At 40.5% G+C, this 14,914-nt stretch overlaps 1 pseudogene; it reads left to right on the plus strand.

The window, feature by feature from the left end:
- The first annotated feature begins 14,213 nt into the window (after positions 1 to 14,213).
- On the plus strand, positions 14,214 to 14,556 carry LOC101721143 (protein S100-A10 pseudogene; annotated as a pseudogene).
- Positions 14,557 to 14,914: the final 358 nt, after the last annotated feature.

Genomic DNA, 14,914 nt, shown 5'->3' on the forward strand with positions numbered 1-14,914 from the left:
GGAGGGAGATGAACCCTCCCAGGCCACGCCCCTAGTGACCCGCCTCTTCTGACCAGGCCCCGCCTGCTAGCGGAAGTTCACCGCTAAACCCCAGAATCCAAACACCTTCCCAAAGCCTCGCCTAGGAGCGGTGGGGGCTCTTTGAGGACAGTACCTAAGTCCGTCTCACACTGAAGGGGAGGTGAAAATAAATTCCATCTCCTAGAGGGCAACATAACGAAGAAGTTGTGGACATATTAAAACTACCACCGGGCCGGGGATTTAGCTCAGTGGCACTATGCCTGCCTTGCAAAAGCAAGGTCCGGAGCTCCATCCCCGGTTCGGCAAAACAAAATAAAACTACCACGGTAATTAATTTTTGATAGACTTTATATTTTGACTCTTCCTAATTTTATTATCATTATATTACCTTCACTGTCTTTGACCTCATATTTCTTCATCCATGAGGTTATTATAAATTTGTCTTTTCCTTCTTGAAAGCCATGAGGTATTTGTGTAACAGTTTCCCATATGTGTCTGATTGTCATAACCACTCTGAGTATTTATTTAACTACAGTTCTCCAGATCCTTCCTCTAGAGTAAGATTCAGTGTGCCTGGGGTGTGCATGTGGAAACTAGTTTTAAAAGTATGCCAGGTAGGGCCGGGGATTTAGCTCAGTGGTTCCACCCCCTGCCTTGCAAACGCAAGGTCCCAAGTTTAATCCCCAGTACCAAAAAAAAAAGTATCCCAGGTGATTTTTTTTTTTTAATCAGTCTGAGGTATTTTATTTTAGCAGCATGAACAGATTAAGACGCTGCACAAAGCTTGGGTCATAGCAGACATGCAATTAATAAACCACCAAATTATCATCTTCTACTTTTCCCTCTCAACCCTGAACCAGGTGATTCCTTTTTAAATTATTTTTCTGGAGGGCCAGGGATGCAGCTCAGCAGTACAACACCTGCCTGGCAAGTATGAGGCCCTGGGTTCAATTCCCAATACCAAAAAATTTTTTTATTTATGTTTTAACTTTTTGTTGTTTTTTGTTTGTTGAGACAGTCTTAGTGTACAGTTCAGACTGGTCTTAACTTCCTGTGTAGCCCAGGATGGCCTCGAATTTTTGATCTTCCTGCCTCAGTCTCCCCAGTGCTGGGATTACAGGCATGAAATCATGCCCAGCTAAGGTGATTCTTATTAGTAGGCCAAATTTGAGAAACACTGGTTCATAGCATTTTCTGTTACTCCCTGTTTTCCAATGGCTAAATAGGAACACAAAACTTACTATTCTATAGTTTGTTTTATGGTTTTCTCTTTTTTTTTTCGGTACCGGGGATCAAACTCGGGTCTTTGTGCTTGTGTAGCAGGCAGCGAAACCACTGAGCTAAATCCCCGGCCCTGTTTTATGGTTTTCTTATTTATACAGTTTATGTTCCTTGTTTTTCTTTTTAATTTAGGAGATACTTCCAGATGAGAAAGAGTAAGTGGTCGCCAACTAATTTTGGTCTCTACTTCCTTTTTGTTTGTTGGTTGGTTTTGTTGTTTGTGACAGGGTCTTACTGTGTATTCCAGGCTAGCCTTGGACTTACTATGTAGCCCAGGCTGCCCTCGAATTCACAGTGATCCTCCTGTCTCAGCCTCCCAAGTGCTGGGATTACAGGTATACACCACTATGCTCTTTTTTCCTTGAGACCTTCACAATTTTTCCAAAAATACCAGAAGCCTTACTTTCTGGGTTTGTTGTTGTTGTTGTTGTTTCTTTGGTGATGGTGATCAAACCCAGGGCCTTATGCATGCTAGATATGCACTCTACCACTGAGCTACACTACATCCCCAGCCCTCAGGAGTTTTTCTTTAGGAATTATCTGTGTTTATTTCTTCTAAGTTTGAGAAGTTTCAGTAAGGATGCCATTTATTTTTATTCTACTTCCATAAAAATAATTTCGGTAGCTACCATTTATTGACCACATAACATGTCAGATGTCATGTTTTATGTATAAGGTTGAAAACATTTTTGTAGGTCAAAAGTATTTAATATTAGCTGGGCAAAGTAGCAGATAACTGTAATCCCAGCTACCTGACCAAGAGGGAGGCTGATGCATAAGGATCACACATTCAAAGCCAGCCTGGGCAACTTAGTTAAAACCTTGTCTTTACAATAATAAAAATAAATAAAATTAAATTCAAATAAAGGCCTGGAATGTAGCTCAGTGGTATAGTACTTGCCTAGCCTACATGAGGCCCTAAATTCAATCTCCAGCACTGCCAAAAAAAAAAACACTCTTTAATTTTGTCAATTTTATATGATTCAACCCAATACATTATCTCCTTTAATTCTCATAGTTGCCCTGTGGTACTATGCCCATTTTACCAGTGAGAAAACGGACCTACAGAAAGATTAAGTAACATTCCTAAACTCATATATTTATAAGTAATAAAGCCAGGATTTGGATACAGAGCTGTTTCCAAAGCCCATGCTTTAAAACATAACATGCCAGGTTTGATGGTGCATGCCTTGTAATCCCAGACCTCTGGGAGGCCAAGGCAGGAGGTCTCAAGTTTGAGACCAGCCTGGGCAACTTAGTGACTTACTGAAACCTTATCTCAAAATAAAAAAATAAAAAGGAGATAGGGATATAGCTCAGTGCAAAGGCTTTGGGTTTCGAGTTTTCTAAGTGTGAAATCATCTCATTTGTGAATGGAGATAGTTTTGTTTCTTTCTTTCCATTTGAGTGCCTATTAAATCTTTTTCTTGCTTAATTGTTCTGGTATAAACTTCCATGTTTGTTGAATAAAAATGGGATATCCTTGTCTTATTCCTGATCTTAGGGGAAAAGCTTTTAGTCTTTCCCTATTCAGTATAATATTAGTGGAAAGTGTTTCATATATGGCCTTTATCATGTCAAGAAAGTTTCATTCTATTCCTAGTTTATTGATTTTTTTTTTTTTTTTTTTTTTGGTGCCAGGGATCGAATTTGGGACCTTGCACTTGCGAGGCAGGTGATGAAACTACTGAGCTAAATCCCTGGCCCTACTGAATATTATTTAATCACCAAAGGGTATTGGGCTTTATTTTATTTTATTGAGACACGGTCCTCACTATGTAGTTCAGGCTGGCCTTGAACTCTCAGCAATCTTCCTGCCTCAGCCTTCTGAGTGCTGGGGTTGATTACTACAGGTGTGTGCCACTATGCTCATCTTGGACTTTATTTCATTGTTGTTGTCATTGTTTTTTGTTTGTTTGTTTCCAGTACCAGGAATCGAACTCAGGACCGTGTGCTTTCCAGGCTGGTATGGTGCCAATGAGCTAAATCCCTGGCCCTTGTCATTGTTGTTTTTGAGATGGATGTCTCTCTCATCATGTTGCACAGATTGGTCTCAAACTCTTGGGCTCAAATAGTCCTCCCACATCACCCTCTCAAGTAGCTGGGACTACAAGGTAGCACCAGCATACCCAGATCGGGTATTAGACTTTGTCAAATGCTTCTTTTGCATCAAATATGATGATCATTTACTTTTGGCCTTCATTCTACTAATGTATTGAACCACTCAAACGCTCCTGAGATAAAGTCCACTTGGTCATAGCATATAATCCTTTTAAGGTATTTCTGAATTTAGTTTGCTAGTATTTTTTTTTTTTTGGTACTGAGGATCGAACTCGGGTCCTTGTGCTTGCACAGCAGGCGGTGAAACCACTGAGCTAAATCCCCGGCCCTAGTTTGCTAGTATTTTGATGAGTAGTTTTGCACTTATATTCATAAGGGTTGTTGGTCTGTCTGTAGTTTTGTTTTCTTCCTTTTATTTTTTTTTGTTTTTTTGTGGTACTGGGGATCAAAACCTTGACCTTGCACATGCTAGACAAGTACTGTACCACTGAGCTACATCCCCACCCTTTAAAATTTTGAAACAAGATCTTGCCAAGTTACCCAGGCTTGGCTCAAACTTGCAATCCTCCTGCCTCAAGCTCCGGAGTAACTCTGATCACAGGTATGCACCCTGTGCCTGGCTGTAGTTTTCTTTTCTCTCTTCCTGTATTATCTTCGTCTGGATTTGGTATCAGAGTAATGTTGGCTTCATAAAATGAGTTATGTTTGTCAGCTTTTCATTGCTGTGACCAAATACTTGAGGAATCAAAGTAGAGAAGTAAAGATTTATTTTGGCTCAGGGTTTCAGAGTTTTCAACCCATGGTAACCGGGCTCCTGAACCAAAACATCATGGAGAAGGGCATACAGAAGAAAGCTGTTTTTCTCATTTTAGACAGGAAGTGAAGAAAAAGGGAAAGACCCGGGAAGGAAGGAGCCAGGGACAAGATACAGTCCTCAAGGTTGTTCCTCTGTGATCCACTCGCTCCAACTTTGCCCCACCTCCTAAATTTTCATTACCTCCCAGTAAAGCCATCACATTATGATTTTTCATCGGGTTAATATACTGATGAAGTTAGAGCCCTCATAATCTAATCACTTCAAAATCCATCAGCTGGCAATCAAAGCTTCAACAGTGGGAGACATTTTATTTATTTACTTAATTACTTACTAATATTTACTTATTTAATTATTTTGTGGTATTGGGGACCAAACCCAGGGGTAGTCAACCACTGGGCCATACCCTCAGCCCTTTTTTATTATTTTATTCTATTTTTATTATTTTTTAAATTTTTTTGTGGTACTGGGGATACATCTCTTACTCTTATTTTTTGAGGTAGGGTCTTGCTAAGTTGCTGAGTGGCCCAAACTGGGCTTGAACTTGGTATTCTCCTGTCTCAGCTTCCTGAGTACTGAGAATACAGGTGTGTGCCATCATGCCCAGCACCCTATTTCATTTCTGATTTTAGTAATTTAAGGCTTGTTTTTCTTTTCTTTTCTTTCTTTCTCTCTCTCTCCTTCTCTCTCTCTCTCTCTTTCTTTCTTTCTTTCTTTCTTTCTTTCTTTCTTTCTTTCTTTTCTTAGTGACACTAGGATTGAAGCCAAGGCTTCATACTGGGCTATATCCCCAGCGCTCTTTTTACTTTTTATTTTGAGACAAGGTCTCACTAAGTTGCCCAGATAAGACTAGAATTTACAATCCTCCTACCTCAGTTTCCCACAGTGTTAGAATTATAGGCATGCACCACCATGCCCCTTCTCTCATTATTTTTCTCAATCTAGCTAAAGGTCTGTGTATTTTGTTGATATATGAATCTCTGCATTATTCTTCTATTTGCTGTTTTCCTTTTTTTCTAAACTACTAACTTTTAGTTTGTTCTTATTTATAGTGCAGTTTTCTTTATGTTTCTTTTTTCTTTTCTTTTTTTTTTTTTTTGGTACCGGGGATTGAACTCAGGACCTTGTGTTTGCCAGGCAGGCAGGTGTCACTGAGCTACATCCCCGGCCCTTCGTTATGTTTCTTGTGCTAGAGTTAGTTGGGATTCTTAGATCTGTGTTTGTAGTATTCATCAAGTTTGTGATAATTTCACTCATTATTTTTTGCTATCTAGCCCCCTTCAGAGACTCTAATTACATCTGTAGAAGGCTGCTTAGAGTTGCTCTGCAGTTCATAGATGATCTGTTCAACCTTTTATATCTTTTTCCTCTTTTTTCACCTAGTTTCTATTATTAACCCTTCAAATGTGCTAATCTCTTTTGCTACAGTATCTAATCTGCTGCTAATACCATCCAGTATATTTTTTACAAATATATACAGGGGGGGTAGGCAGAATGGGAAGTAAAAAGAATTATGATGTGTTATATATAGGTACCAATTCCCCATGATGAATGTAATTATCATGTACACAAACATGTACTAATATAAAACAAAAATTGGCCCGGGGATTTAGCTCAGTGGTTTTGCCGCCTGCTGCGCAAGTGCAAGGACCCAAGTTCGATCCCCGGTACCAAAAAAAAAAAAGAATGTGAAAGAAAAAATATACACATTGCTTTCTCAAAATTTACAGGCAAAAAAATAAAATAAAATTTACAGGCAAAAGCTTCTATTGGAAAGTAAGAAAAGATAGGGAGAGACAGGCAGGTCTGTGCATGCCCTACCGAGGTCCTGAGTCATGAGGAAGACACCGAATCACCCCACTTCAGACAGGCAGCCACCTGATTCCACATTACCAAGGCGCAGAAGACACCAGACCACCAGACCAAGGTACTGAGTCCCACTGTTCCCGGCCCAGAGGTAGGGGCTTCTGAGCCGTCGTCCCGCTGCTCCTGGTCCAGAGGAAGGGGCTTCCCGGTCACCATCCCTCCGGCTGCTCCCAGCCCACAGGAAAGGGCTTTTGGGCCACCTTCTGTCCCGCTGCTCCTGGCCCAGAGGAAGGGGTTTCCCGGCCACCATCCCTCCGGCTGCTCCCAGCCCACAGGAAAGGGCTTTTGGGTCACCATCCCTACCGCTGCTCCCAGCCCCTGTCCCACCTCAGCCAGCTCAGAGGAGGTAATCCGTGCAGGCGCTAACAGCCCCCCACCCCAGTCGAAATGAGAAAACACATAAATAAGTCTCAAAACCAGACTTCCAGATCACCTACAGCAACCCCAAAGGGAAATGAGTTGGAACCCTCTGATACTCAACCACCTGGACCCACTGAACTGGCAACAAAAGGGGATCTGGAAAAAATGAAATCAGAAATAATTTCTCAGATAACAGGAGAAATTGTGTCCCTAGTGCAAGACATGATTAATAAATCTAGAGAGGAGCTCAGGAACATGATGGAATCCCAACATAAGAAACAAATGGAATCCATAAAAGAGATGCAAATAGATTTCCAGGACATGAAAAACTCCACTGAAAGTCTACACAGCAGAATGAGCCAGTGTGAGGACAGAATTTCAGATATAGAAGATAAGATTGCAATTAGTGACCAGGAAAAGAAAAATTGCTTTAAAATTATAAGGGAACATGAGAAATCAATCCAGCAGCTACTAGATGATGCAAAAAAGAATAACATAAGACTGATTGGGCTCAATGAAGAAACAGGAGAGAGTGGAGATGACATAAAAAATCTCTTCACAGAAATAATGGCAGAAAACTTCCCAAGCAGGGGAAAAGAGCTTGACATACAGCTAAGTGAGGCATATAGGACTCCAAATAGCCTTGATCAAAAAAAATCTACACATAGGCATATAATTGTTAAGATTCCAGAAACTCAACAGAAGAACAAAGTTCTCCAAGCAGTCAGAGAAAAGAAACAAATCACATACAAAGGAAAGCCCATCAGAATCACAGCAGACTTCTCAACACAAACCATCAAGGCAAGAAGAGCTTGGAGTGACATATTCCAAGCCCTAAAAGAAAACAGCCTCCAACCCAGATTGGAAAAACTATCTTTCAAAACTATCTTTCAAAATGGATGGAGAAATAAGATACTTTCATGACAAAGAGCACCTTAGGAACTTCGTGAATACCAAAGCAGCACTCCAAAGAATTTTACACAATAGCCTAGGAACAGACACTGAGGATCACAACCCCAGGAAGCAAAGCAGAATGAACCCATCTGGCATGACAAGAAATTAAATGTAAAGGGGGAGAACCCAACAAAAAGAAAAAGTCATGGTAATGACAAGTCAATACGTTTCAGTTATAACCATCAATGTTAATGGTCTCAATTCACCAATCAAAAGAAATAGACTGGCAGAATGGGTCAAGAAGCAAAATCCAACAATATGCTGCATACAAGAAACACACTTCATTCACAAAGAAACTCATAGACTGAAAGTTAAAGGGTGGAAAACAATACTGCATGCGACAGGAACCCGAAAAAAAGCAGGAGTAGCTATCCTCTTGGCAGATCAAGTAGATTTCAAACCAACACTGATTAAGAGAGATGAAGAAGGACACTACATCCTTGTAAAGGGAAGAGTCCAAGAGGAAGAGATGACAATCATAAATATCTATGCACCAAACACTAGTGCACCCAACTATATAAAACAAATACTAACGGACATGAAAAGCCATATATGCACTAATACAATTGTAGTGGGGGACCTCAACACCCCACTGTCACAAATAGATACATCAACTAGACTAAAAATAAGTAATGAAATACAAGAACTCAATTGAACTCTTGAACAAATGAACTTAACAGATGTTTACAGAGTCTTCCACCCCACAAAATCAGAATACACATTCTTCTCAGCTGCACATGGAGCATTCTCCAAAATAGACCACATACTCACACATAGAACATGTTTAAGTAAGTGCAAAGGAATTGAAGTTATCCCCTGTATATTATCAGACCATAGTGCCATGAAATTGGAGATCCATAGCAAAAGAAACTCAAAAAATTTCATAAGCACATGGAAATTGAACAACACACTTCTGAATAACCAATGGGTCACAGAGGAAATTAAAGAAGAAATCAGATAGTTCCTTCAATTAAATGACAATAAAAGTACAACATGTCGGAACCTATGGGACACAATGAAAGCAGTCTTACGAGGGAAATTCATAGCAGTGAATATGCATATTAGGAAAACAGAACGAGCCCAATTAAACAACCTGATGCTGAACCTCAAGCTTCTAGAAAAAGAAGAGCAGGACAACCCCAAAGCTCATGCAAGGGAAGAAATTATAAAGATCAGAGGAGAAATCAATGCAATGGAGACTAAGAGAACGATACAAAAAATCAATGAAGCCAAGAGTTGGTTCTTTGAAAGAATCAACAAAATTGATAAACCTTTAGTCAACCTTGTCAGAAAAAGGAAAGAAAAGGCCCAAATCCATGCAATTAGGAATGAAAAGGGTGAAACTAAAACAGACCCAGCAGAAATCCAGAGGATCATCAATACCTACTTCCAGAACCTATATGCCAATAAGATGGACAACACAGAAGAAATGGACAGATTCCTAGATACATATGAATTACCAAAGTTGAATGAAGAAGACCTAAAAATTCTGAACAACCCAATATCAACCAATGAAATTGAAAACGTAATTAAAAATTTATCACCTAAGAAAAGCCCAGGCCCTGATGGCTTCACTGCTGAATTCTACAAGACATTTAGAGAGGAACTGCTGCTGCTACTGTTTACACTCTTCAATGAAATTGAAAGGGAAGCAATACTCCCAAATTCATTCCTGGAAGCAAGCATCACCTTGATCCCCAAAGCAGAGAAAGACCCAACTGAAAAAGAGAACTATAGGCCAATCTCACTAATGAACATAGATGCAAAAATCCTTAATAAGATAATGGCAAACAGAATGCAGAAGATCATCAAGAAGATCATACACCCTGATCAAGTGGGATTCATCCCAGGGATGCAGGGATGGTTCAATATACAAAAATCAATCAATGTAATACACTATATCAATAGAGCCAAGGACAAAAACCATAGGATTATCTCCATAGATGCAGAAAAAGCATTTGACAAAATCCAACATGCATTTATGATACAAACCCTACAAAAAATTGGAATAGATGGTCTCTACCTCAAACTGATAGAAGCCATCTATGAAAAACCAACAGCCAATATCATACTAAATGGTCACAAACTGAAATCCTTCACACTCAAATCAGGAACAAGACAAGGATGTCCACTATCACCACTCTTGTTCAATATAGTTCTGGAAACATTAGCCATGGGAATTAGACAAGAGAAAGAAATAAAAGGAATAAAGATAGGAAATGAAGAAGTCAAATTGTCATTATTTGCAGATGACATGATACATTATATAGAAGACCCCAAGAACTCCACCAAAAGTCTTCTAGACTTAATAACCAAATTCAGTCAAGTAGCTGGTTACAAGGTCAACACACAAAAATCAATAGCTTTCCTCTACACCAATGACAGACTCACTGAGCGAGAAATAGCACAAATAATTCCTTTCACAATAGCATCCAAAAAACTGAAAGACCTAGGAATCATCCTAACGAAAGAAATCAAAGACCTCTTCTCTGAAAACGATGGCATTCTGCAAAGAGAGATTGAAGATGATATCAGAAAATGGACAGACATCCCCTGCTCCTGGGTAGGAAGGATTCATATAGTGAAAATGGCCATACTTCCAAAACTGCTATATAGATTTAATGCAATTCCAATTGAGATCCCAGCAGCATACTTCATAGACCTTGAGAAAACAATCCAAAAATTCATTTGAAATAAGAAGAGACCCAGAATAGCAAAAGCAATTCTAGGTAACAGAGACATGGCAAGGGGGTATCACAATCCCCAACCTGCAACTCTACTACAAAGCTACTGTGATAAAAACAGCATGGTACTGGCAAAGAAACAGGCTTGAGGACCAGTGGAACAGATTAGAAGATGCAGAAACAACGCCAGACACACTCAGCCATCTCATCTTCGACAAAGGAGCCAAACACCCTCACTGGAGGAAAGATAGCCTCTTTAATAAATGGTGCTGGAAAAATTGGGCTTCAACTTGCCAAACATTAAAACTAGACCTGTATCTCTCACCATGCACTAAACTAAAATCAAAATGGATTAAAGATCTAAATATTAAAATAGAAACTCTGAACCAGTTGGAACAGAGGTTAGGTAGAACCCTTGAAGACATCGGTGTAGGAAAAGATTTTATGAACAAAACCTCAGTTGCCCGTGAACTAGCACAATCAACAAATGGGATCTCTTCTTATTAAAAAGCTTCTGCACAGCAAGAGAAACCACCAGCAGTGTGAAGAGACAATCCACAATGTGGAAAAAAATCTTCACCTGCTCTTCCTCAGACAAAGGTCTACTATCTCGAATCTATAAAGAACTTAAAAAGATCAGATCTCCCAAATTTAAAGACCCAATCCAAAAATGGGCATCTGAAATGAACAGACATTTCTCAGACAAAGAAGTAGAAATAGTAAATAAATACATGAAAAAATGTTCAACGTCACTGGTCATTCGAGAGATGCAAATGAAAACAACGCTGAGATTCCACTTCACTCCAGAAAGAATGGCTGCTATCATGAAATCCACCAATAACAAATGCTGGCGGGTTGTGGGGAAAGAGGAACCCTGCTCCACTGCTGGTGGGAGTGTAGACTGGTGCAAGCACTCTGGAAATCAGTATGGAGATATCTCAAAGAACTAGGACTGGAAATCCCATTTGACCCCGCTCTTCCACTGCTGGGGATCTTCCCCAAAGAATTAAAAGAATCATACCACAGTGATATATGTGCACCCATGTTCATAGCAGCACAGTTTGTAATAGCTAAAACTTGGAAACAGCCCAAATGCCCATCAACTGGAGACTGGATAAAGAAAATGTGGGTTTTTTTATAAAATGGAGTTCTACTCAGCCATAAAAAATGAGAAATTAGAGACATTTATAGCTAAGTGGATGCACATTGAGGCAATACTCTTAAGTGAAATAAATAGGACACACATGTGTAAATACCGAATAGTTTCTCTGGTGTGATAAACTGAAAGTGTAAATAAGGACTAAATGTATAATAGGTAATGTGAAATAGGAAGAAAAGGGGCAAAGGGGAAGGAAGTGGGAGGGCTAGGGGAAGGATAGAAGGGAATGGGATTAATATGAGAAAATGGAAACATAGGAACAAAATCTTTGTAAATAGGGAGGACTGGAGGGGTTGAAGGGAGGGCTGGGCAAAGGTGAAAAACAAGAACCAAGAGAGACTATGTAAAGGTGCAAATTTCCAATGATGAATGTCATTATATTGTATACCTAAAATGTACCAATGATTAGAATGAATAATAGATAATGTAAAATAGGAAGAAAAGGTCCAAAGGGTTAGAGGTAGTGGGAGGCACAGGGGAAAGGAAAGAAGGGAAAGGAGAAAATGATGAGAAATGGAAAAAATGGAAATAAAGTCTTTGTAAATAGGGAAGGGTGGAGGGCGTGAAGGGAGGGCTAGGAATGGGGAAAAAATAAGAAACAAGATGCATTATATAAAGGTACAATTCCCAATGAGAAATGTAATTGTGTTGTATACCTACCATGTACCAATAAAAGAATTTAATACAAAAAAAAAAAAGATAGGGAAAGGACTCTGAGTAGTAGCTGGAGGGGGACATGACCTTTTTTTTCTTTTTAAGACAGAGTCCTGCTATGTAGTTCAGGCTAGCCTTGAACTCACTCTGTAGCCCAAGCTGGCCTTGTACTCACGGCAATCCCCCTTCCTCAGCCTCCTGCATGCTGGGAATACAGGCATGCACTACCACATCCAGCTTGGGGACATTCCTCTTTTTTTTGGTACCAGGGATCCAAACTCAGGACCTTGTGCTTTGGAGGAAGGCACGGTACCACTGAGCTAAACCCCCGGCTGGACAATACCTTTTTTATCTCTAGAAGTTCGATTTGTCTTTTTTATATCTTCTGTGTCTCTACTTAATATGTTCAATTTTTCCTCTATCATCTTGAACATATAGAATATAGTTATAATAACTATTGTCCTTGTCTATTAACTTTTTACCTGTGTTATTTCTGGGTCTATTTTTATTAGTTCGCTCATTATATTTTTAATTTTTTATTAATTGATTTTTTTCCTCTTTGTGGATCATATTTTTATGCTTCTTTTCATGCCTGTTAATTACTTTTTATTGGATGCCAGACATTGTGGGGCTTTTTGTTGTTGTTGTTTTTTATGTTTTTTCGGGGAGTTTTGTTGTTTGTTTTTTGCAGTACTGAGAATTGACCCTAGAGCACACTGAGCCCCCCTTTAATTTATTTTTAGAGAGGGTCTTGTTAAGTATCTAAATTTCCCATGCTGGACTCGAATTTGCAGGCCTCCTGCCTCAATCTCCCAGAATGCTGGGATTACAGGCATATACCACCACATCCCATTGATACCATGAAATTTACCTTATTTGGTGCTGAATTTTTATTTTTTTACTATTCTAAACATGCTTAACCTTTGTCCTGGGAAATTGTTAAATTACTTTGAAGCAGTTTAATCTCTTTTTTGCAGGGTTTTTTGTGTTTTTTTTGAGATGGGGTCTCACTATGTAATTCAGGCTGACCTCGAACTCATCGTGATCCTTCTGCCTCAATCTCCCAGAGTGCTGGGATTACAGGCGTGCACCACCATGCCTGGCATAATCTTTTTTTTTTTCTTGCAATGCTAGGGATGGAACCCAGGCCTTGTGCATGCCAGGCAAATGATTACCACTGAGCTACTTCCCAACTCCTAGGTAGTTTCTTTATGTCCATTCCCTGACCAGTCCTCAGCTGAAAACGTGACAGGCATCCTCTGCAAATTTCCAGTGCTTTCTTTCTGTGCAACAGTCGTGTTCCCATTACTGTGTCTTGTAAACTTTAGCTACTTTGGCTTCGCTGTGCTCCCAGCTCTGTCTTCTCAGCTCAGAGAGACTGCTCAGCTCTGCTTGTGTTCCTCCTCCCTGCACTGTGCCCAAGAAACTCTCTTCGGGCAGTATGCTAGGGCCTTCATAAGACTCCAATGTCTGGAAACAGTCGATTCATATAGTTTATTTCTTTTTTTGTTGCTGTTGTTTTAGATGGTAGGGTAAATTACTCTTGGCAAGAAGCAGAAGTAGCTCTGCCTTTTTTTGTGAAACTGAGGTTTGAGATTTCAGAGACTGGGTTTTTTTCTGGGCAATCAAGAAGCCCAGGAGCCAGCCATGATAGCCCATGTCTATAATCCCAGTACTCTGGTATGCTAAAGCAGGAAGATTGCAAGTTCCAGTCCAGCCTGGGCAATTTGACAAACTAGTGAGACCCTGTCTCAAAAAAAAGCCAGGCATGGCAGTACATGTATGTAACCCCAGCACCCTGAGAGGCTGAGGTAGGAGGCTCACAAGTTCCCACCCAGCCTAGGAAAATTAGTGAGACCCTGTCTCAAAATAAAAAATAGAAAAAGGGGGGGGGCGGAGCTGGGCATGTAGCTCAGCACCAGGGCCCTGGGCTCAATCCCCAGTACCGCCAATAAAAACAAAAAAGAAGAAGGAGAAGGAGAAAAAGAGTAGGAGGAGGAAAAGAAAAGAATGAGGAGGGAACTAGGCCATGAACGGTCCTCCCTTGTGAGTGAAATGTGGGCCCTATTTATAAGAGGTTTCCCACAGCATTTGGCTTGCTTGCTGTTCTGCTTTCTGCCATGTGAGGACACAGTGTTCCTTTCCTCCAGAGGATAAAGCCTTCACCATACAACCAAACCTGCCAGGGCCTTGATCTTAGATTTCCTAGCCTCCACAACTATGAGAAATAAATTTCTGTTCTTTATAAACCCAGTCTTGGGGGGGGGGGCGCAGAGGGCGGGCCGCGTGGCGCCGCCGTAGGCTCCTCCCGCCCCGCCGCAGCTACGAAGGCGCGGCCCGCCACTCCCGCCCGCCGCCGCCCGAGAGCCCGGGTTTCGACAGACTTCGCCAAAATGCCATCCCAAATGGAACACGCCATGGAAACCATGATGTTTACATTTCACAAATTTGCCGGGGACAAAGGCTACTTAACGAAGGAGGACCTGCGAGTACTCATGGAAAAGGAGTTCCCTGGGTTTTTGGAAAATCAAAAAGATCCTCTGGCTGTGGACAAAATCATGAAGGACCTGGACCAGTGCCGAGACGGCACAGTGGGCTTCCAGAGCTTCTTTTCACTAATCGCAGGCCTCACCATTGCGTGCAATGAGTATTTTGTAGTGCACATGAAACAGAAGGGAAAGAAGTAGGCAGAATTGAACATTTACTCCTGCCCAGTTGAGAGTTCTCCCAAAGGGCCACTTACGGAATCTGCCCCTCAGTTTCCCCATGTATAAAGATTTCATGAGCAGATCAGGACCCTTAGAAAATGTACAGATAACATCCAGCTCTCATTGGACAAGCAGAGAAAGGAAAGTTAGTTAAATGCTAGATAAGCTTTTGATTTTTATATCGTTTGCATCCTCTAAATAAAATCTTTTTTTTAGTTCCGGAAAAAAAAAAAAAACCCAGTCTTGGCTTTTCTATTAGCAGAACAAAACAGACTAAGATAGAAATAAAAAATGAAGTGGGTTACTATAGTTGAAGAATCATCTGTAAAATGAAGGAATTTGGCCGGGTGTA

This window comes from Heterocephalus glaber, unplaced genomic scaffold (assembly GCF_053883595.1).
Source record: "Heterocephalus glaber isolate CG9 unplaced genomic scaffold, H.glaber_assembly_v1.0 deba00001145, whole genome shotgun sequence".
NCBI classification, from domain to species: domain Eukaryota; kingdom Metazoa; phylum Chordata; class Mammalia; order Rodentia; family Bathyergidae; genus Heterocephalus; species Heterocephalus glaber.